Source organism: Rhyacophila brunnea, unplaced genomic scaffold, assembly GCF_057557595.1.
Source record: "Rhyacophila brunnea isolate RB1 unplaced genomic scaffold, BYU_Rbru_1.0 scaffold_8, whole genome shotgun sequence".
NCBI classification, from domain to species: Eukaryota; Metazoa; Arthropoda; class Insecta; order Trichoptera; family Rhyacophilidae; genus Rhyacophila; species Rhyacophila brunnea.
The window spans coordinates 17,013,069-17,021,242 of NW_028233350.1; positions in this window are offsets into that span (position 1 = coordinate 17,013,069).

Sequence of the window (8,174 nt, forward strand, 5' to 3'; positions counted from 1 at the left end):
TTAACCAACTACATCTGAAAATTGTATTCCTAGTTCAATAAAAAAGAAATACGTATGACTGACAAAGTTTAATGTGCACTATTTATGTCAAATCTTAACAGCCTACCTCCACCCATCGCCACTGTGTTATAATATAGTGTTTTATATTAATTTGAGAGAACATATATTATCACCCTTAGCTATGGATCGTCAAGGATAGGATGTATCAATAATTGAAGTAGTCTAATTAGAAATTATGCACATTCTATAGAATCCCCATTACGACCAAGGTCCTGAAAAGTGTCTCTTGGAATGATAATACAGCACACTTTGAAAAGTGCTTCCTATTCATCACAATCAGTATGCGTTCACCATGGTGTGACAACATCACAGGTGGTAGAAGAAAAAAACCATTATGAGTTTGCGTGTCAACGAGTTATAATAATTTAGACAACTCGGCACACTGTATACCTACTAGTCACCCGTCTCTTAATTTCTCGCGATAAAACTTCAGAAATAATACTCATGTTAATAATTATTGTACAGTTACAAAGTATTGAAAGTTTACAGACTCCGGATCGAAACCGTTATCAACATCCCAATTTTTAAGCCGGCTCTCACATCTAAACTCGCCTCAGCAGCCACACAGCCATAAATCAAATCTTCCAAAAACGTCGATCCGATGCCGCATATGAATACCGCGCACATCTACCTAGCGACAGTCGCACGGAACCTTCGAAACGTATAGATATTTGGATGCGGCGATCGGCAAGCCGGTATAGGAATTAGCAATTCTTAGGTGTTTGCATACAATTTTCAAACTAAACAGTCACATTCGACCAATCTGCGTAGCTCCATTTGGCAACATGTGTTTTGTGAATAACGATGACGTCACATTGACGTATTCGACACGTTGCAGGCGAGACGAGTTTTGCTGTGAAAGCCGGCTAACATATTATGTATACGTAAAACTGACTATCATTATTGCTACCAAATATTTAGTATTAAACTCAACCTAAATTAGTAGAGTAAACATGCTGTCCTGCTGTCGTAATGTCTCTCGCAGAATAACCAATAAGAATTTAATATAATAACACAATATGGTATTTAATATCAACGTTGGTCTGTACGATGTAAGATTTTACAAGCGTTGGTTATATTTTAATATAAACGGTTTTTATTTTTTATTTGTAGTATTCATGGCCTGTCATCGTATATTATGTGTCATTATTAAAAAAAAACATTCATATTTAAATAGCGTGATTGACTGATTTATGAATGTTACATACCTACGTCAAAAGACAGGGACAGCATGGATAGAATAAGTAGGTAAATTTAAATAAACAATATCTTTTGTATTATATATTTTATCATATTTTTCATCTGTAAATAATTTATAATTTGATTTAAAAATAGAAAGCTTCTTCAGCTTTCTGTGGTTTTTGAGTATAAGGGGTAAAGTGTGCACAGAGCTTTGCTTTCAATAACTGAAAACAGCTTTTACCCGCGCCGCCATGGGAAAGCCTTCCAACTTCTAAACATGTTATAATGATAGAACCCTTCAACCATTTTCAATTGTTCAAGCACAAACAAATATTTATATCAACCATTTTTTATAATTATTATTTATTACACATTCAATGATAAGAACATAATCTATACTTTTCTAATAGGAAACAAACTGCATTGTATTATAAAAAAATCTAGTATCTGTTTTGGATGAAGGTACCTACTAATTATTATTTAGGATATGACAGAATAAACTAAAAAAAATACATAGATTATCGTAATAAATTCTTGGGTTTCCACCGCGTGTACTTCTTCCTTCTTTTCTCGACGTTTCAGGCTCGTTGCAGCGATCTATTACGATAAAATAATCAACCGTGAAAGTTTCAAACATTATAATACATAGATTATTGTGTTTTAATTACATCATTTGTTATTCAAAATTTTATATATAGACAAGATTCAAGGCTGTACATTTAATTAGTCATAAAATAATCCATCGAAACAAACGTACGACTGTAAAAATACACAATATTATACTATTACTACCACTACACCCTGTCACACCCCAATGCTAAGGCATATTATGTAAAGTACAAGGTAGCGCCACTCCTCTCGGTTCATCGCCACGTCTTGCACCTCAGGAGGGTCGTCTAACTAATGTGACTGGACCCTTGAGGTTGTGCCACAAGGATACGAAGTGTCGCACTCTCTGGCGGTACGCAGAACACAATATGCTTCAACCACGTGAATCGTCTCCTCGTGATTATTTCTATTACCGAGGGCTGCCGTATCCACTCACAAACTCCAGTATTTGTAACGCGGTCTTCCCAATGCATTCCTAAGATTTGACAGAGTTATCGACTCTCAAAGCTCAAGTCAAGACCTTTGAAGCTCGGTAAGATTCATTCTCACAGCCATGCAGCAAAACGTACACGTTGAACAAACGACTTTTAGTCCTCACAGAATACAACCTGAACCGTAATGCGACTCCAAGTTAGCTGGACTGCTTTACCCTGCCACACCCACAAGGTATTATACATTTCTGGTACTATACGTTTATCCTGGATACAGTGGCAAACACATTTTGAAAATAGCCAATATACTGGATTATTTGTTAGTTTGGGTTAGTTTAGGATAGGTAAGGTTAGGTTAGGTTACGTTAGGTTACGTTATCCTAACAAATAATCCAGTATATTCTCTATTTTCATAATGTGTTTGCCACTGTATCCAGGATAACCGTATAGTACCGAATTTCTTAATTATTCTTGATTTTCCCTCAGTAAATTAAAATTTCTCTTATTATGTTTGTGCTGAGAAAAACATTCGTTAGAAAAGACAAAAATATATAAATAATTGAATATTTTTACACTTTTGTTGCCATGGCCTCCACAAGGAGGAGGCTGACAGGGCTCTAGCCTGGGGGCCTGGCGTGGTGGGTGGACCTGATAAGTGAGATAAACACACATCAAAAATTTGCCCTAATGGTGGAAAAAGTCGCCTGCGACGCTATTTTGTTTGTAGAGTCTTAGCATGTTAATATGTTTAGTTGTGTGATGCAATTTTTGATTACTTTTTGTCGATATTCATCAACTCCATAATTCAAATGGATTTATTCAACAATACAAAAAAATCGCTAAAAATACACCAAATACCTTTAATTTTACCTGAAACAATATTTAGAGAACGATTCTGTAAAACGTCCTACTGCATTTAGCCCTAGCGATGGGTAGGGGGGCCCAAAATATGTGGGGGCCATGATTGTAGGTATTAAAAAAACATACAACTACCTACTGCTTTACTGCTACTAATATTGATGTATTTCGACGCAAACTTCTTGTATAATGTTTGATGTGGCTTTTAAAAACGTCTTATTTGATAAATTAACAAAAATTCTAAAAAGTATTTATTAGTAATAATTCAACAATAATGTTTTATATAAGAAGGTAGGTATTATTTAAATAAAATATTCCAGTGAATATAGTTAGTTTATTCCATCAGTTTATTTTAACGCAACGGGAATATTGTGAAAGCACTGGGACTTGACAAGTTAGCTTTTGTGAAAGCTTCCTCAAAACGGATCAAGTGAATTTGACAAGTTGCATTAATCACTCTACTCTTAGCTTTTACAGCCTTTTAATAGATCCACTGTTTTATGATTGGCATATTCAATTTTAGTAACACAACAAAGTAAGTAGGTTACAGACTTCAATGGTAACAAGTTGCTTGAAAATCATACCGTATAATAGTATTACTATAATGATTTTATTTACAATAACTGAGCTACGTTCATATTATAAACTTTCTGTAATATGGTACTATTCGATAAATCTAATTAAGTGCGGACGTGCTCAGCGTGGGTCAAAATAGAGCTTTTATTCAATTTTCAAAGCATGATCCTGGACATTCCTTAAACGTTGTAGATAATCTATTTATATAATTTTGAAGCCTTATTGACTGCATAAAGTATTTTTGTTACATAAAATAGTATTCTTTTAAACCTCTCGCTCTAATGTTTTAGAATATAGTCATATTTCAGTACATAAATTTGCAGTGGTGTTGCAGTGGTGCACGTGATAACGCACGTGTTTGAACATGTACCGTTTAAAAAAAAGTTTTTTTTTTCGGTTAGGATCGGATAGGATGGTTATTATCCAGGATCATGCGTTGAAAATTGAATAAAAGCTCCATTTTGACCTACGCTGAGCATAAAAATAAAAGTAATCAAATATATGGATTACTACAAAACCTGTGTTATTTCATTTTAAGCGTGTGTATTGTATACAACAGTGTATATAAATGTAAATATCTAATCCTTACATCAATTCAAATAATGATACATTCTTTTTAATGAGCATACCTAATTTCTCAATATCATATAATAATTCTAATTATTTCCGTTAACAATAGAATTTTCATAGTAGGTAAGTATATCTTTTTTTGTATTCATTCACAATCATACTATTTCAACTATGTATGTTATGTTAATCGGTTATAATTCATGATTTAAAAGCTAATAAACAAAATACTATATAAATCATATAATTTGAAAACATTTTATGCACATACCCACTAGAAAAGAAATCATTTTAGAAAAAAATGCGACACCCGACAATTTGATAAGCATTTAATGTAAGAACTACTAATTAAAATTGTCGTAATTAAGTTGGATACCCGTAGCTTAACTTGAAAATCACACGTGTACAAATCTAGCGGTTACAGGTCATATTTTTTCTAGTGGGTATATGTATGAAATGTTTTCAAATTATGTATGTTCGATATATGAGGGGTGTATTTTCAAAGTGAACTTATTCCACTACTTGACGAAAATTAGTTATGAATGCCAGAATTTATGAATGAAGTATTTTTGTATAGAAGAATCTAATAGCATTCAATTCAGTAGAAAAATACTTGTTAGTAACAAAAGTAACTTTTCCAATACAAAAATCATATATTGTAATATCTATAATAGATGTCTGATCTTTTGTTGTTTGGTGTGTAGATCCAACATCTACTAATTTATGCAGAAGGTTGCGTCGTGTGTGTGATATTATATGTTCGGGGCACAATAGAAATAAGTCACAGTGATGTATTTTCTTGGGTTTATATTGTGACACTACATTTTAAATTATAGACTTTTGATGCACGGCATTAAAAAATGATGACACATTGGTGTTGATGTTATGTGACGTAAGATTTACATTATGATTTTGATTGATTTGGATATTCACTGAGTTGCGAGTGAATATTTGACTGTACTGTCCTAGGCCAAAAATACAACGGGATTGTTGACTGTCATTGTCTGTGCCATACAAATGACCGCAAATAATAATACGACGGCTGTATAGTTGGGTAAACCTCTACATATCAACACCTTAAACAGTTTTTTAACTAGTACAAGTGGAATAAGTTCATTTTGAAAATACACGCCTCATATAGGATGTTACATTTTGAAAACTTGTCTCTTATTTGTTGAATATATTTTTTTTATAATAGTTTTTATTTTGCGTTAGCGATTCGCGAAATATTTATCTGAAATTTTCACCGGTTCGCAGGTGTAAAAAGGTTTGAAAACACTGCTCTATAATAAAGGACGTACGGTCACCGTATAAATAAGGCACTCCTTGACGAAAGCATCTACTGCCCTACATAATAATAATACTTAATATATTAATAGGCGTTATAAAGCTATGAATAATTTCATAACGCCTGACGGCTTAATAATTTTCGAATAAGGCCCTTACAACTTTCCCAAAACTGAACACATTCCCAAACCATAAAACAAAATTAATTACATCAAGTCGCGAGGAGAGAGAAACTTCCGCGCCATACAAAATAACACTAGTTAACAAGTCAAAGGTGTTCTACGTCACCTTCCTTGAGCATAAATTATAGAGGCGCTAATTACTTGAGGGTTGCCCTCACCGCCCCCCTGCTACGTAGCTCTCTCCTCCCCCATCTCCGGGTCCAAGTTTACCTAAAGCGAAAAGCTCTTAAGTTTCCGTTTTAATTACAAAATTAATTCAAATTGTAATTAAAGTTCACAATACGGCACCAAACAATTGAAGTTATTTATGTTGGTTTATGCTTTATGGCGGCAAGCAGAGCCGGAGCGGAGGATAGGGCGAATGGAACTGGGTGTACCTTTATTGCTCGGGCGTTGAGACTCTCAAAATATAAACGATTAGCATTACTACTTTAATAGCTATAATTTTTATACTTGTGTAAATACATTTCAACTGGAAGGTTGATCCAAAGTGTTCACCTTTAGCCTGAGTGAAAAAGAGCCGAGCCCTCTGACTACTAATAGTCCGCCAGTCGCTCTTGTGACGGTATCCATGGTACATATATCATTTTGTTGTTAAAAACAAAAACGTTTTCTACGTTCGATGTCAAGCTCCACTATTTATAACAGTCAGGACATGAAACGAAACTGTAAACTTCGACGGTAGTGCTAGTTATTGCTCATATTTCGAAAGCAATATAGTAAACAGTTGTAAAAATGACGATTAATGCATATCGAAATAAATGGTAATAATTTGAATGAAATAATATGCAATCGACAATCTTCATTTATTGCACTACCATCATAATTCTCAATTTATTGGCATGGCCTGAATATAGTCGGCTTTGGTTAGATATGCGTATTTTATTAGAAAACACCAAAATGACGAAAAGAAATTCATCATCGATACGAATCATCATGAACTCAGCATGACGTGATGAAAACAGAACCTAGTTATTTTTTATTTCTACGGCTTTTTTCCAAACTTTTATTGAATGAATTAAAAACTAAATAAAATAAGTTATCACAATAAATTATTAGAACTCTTATTTTGTAGCGATAATATTTAAATTAAGAATAAAAACATAATTATTCCAATAGTTGGATCTAGTTTTATTCACCATTCCTCTCATAGTGCAGTGTGTTAGGCGCTGGTCTTTCATCTGGGAACCCCAGGCTCGATACCCGGTGAGGTCACAATAATATTAATGTGATTTTTCTCAAAGTCTGGATGTTTGTGATTGTTTCAATTATATAACTAAAATACACTACTATCATTGGGGCTTTTGGCCTGTTGTATCGTTATAAAGAATATAATATTATGTATATACTTGTATTTCTATTAACTTTTGAAATTACACTACTCGCCATATCAAAAATATACATCGTTTATTCCATAATGAAAATACCATTTTAAGGCATTTTGTAATATAATAGTTTTAGCTTATTCAAAATTCATAAAGTGGTTTTAAAGATCTGAAGATTGTCCTCCAAATAGATGGTCCAAATCAAAACTTTCATTTAATGTACGAAAAAAGTTATACAATATTAAAATGACGCTTTGCCGAATTATAACACACTTGGTTGACCATCCTCGGTTATCAAAATCTAACCATGAAGTAGGAAGTAGACATTTATCATAATAAGTATACCACTTATACGTATACTAAAAATACTATTGATTTACCTAACTATTGAAACATCGTCTGTGAAGTATTTGGCTGCAATCTGTAGGTATATACTTTATAGACCTAAAATATAAAGTTGCAAATTAAAATGCAGAGATTTTACTGGATCGGCCACGTGCATAGAATGCCGGCTAGGTACGCGTCTTCTTAGGGCTGGATGGCTGAAAGTGTGATGGCTGGACTGTACCATAGTAGATTAATGAATACTCGTCAAAAACAACAGGAGAGCATTGGCGATGGATTTTCCAGGATGAAGGATCTTTTTAATGTAGGCCAAGACCCGCGACGAGTTGTAATAACATAATGATGATCCACCTTGTTTTTTCTTTTATTATTTTGTTGTGATATCAGAAAGTTCACAGTACCAATTAAAACTTAGGGAAGGGGTATAATATTAAAATTTAATCAGAGTTCCGGGATTTCTTATTTAGCATTACACCACTGCTTCTAAGCGTTTAGTTTGACAAAGTAATTCTGATATAGATATTAGATTATCTATTATCTTTATTTAAATGTTTCAAAAATTAATACAGTAAACTTAAGGTACCTACTTAACACTTAAGAAAACATTATAACTTTTATAGTTTTCTTATAATATCTAACAAATTAAAATGTATTATTTTTGATGCTATCCTGGTAGGTACCCTCGTAGGTACTAATAAAAATGACATTTTTGTTATCGTTTTTTATTACTGTTTATTATCAATATAACATAG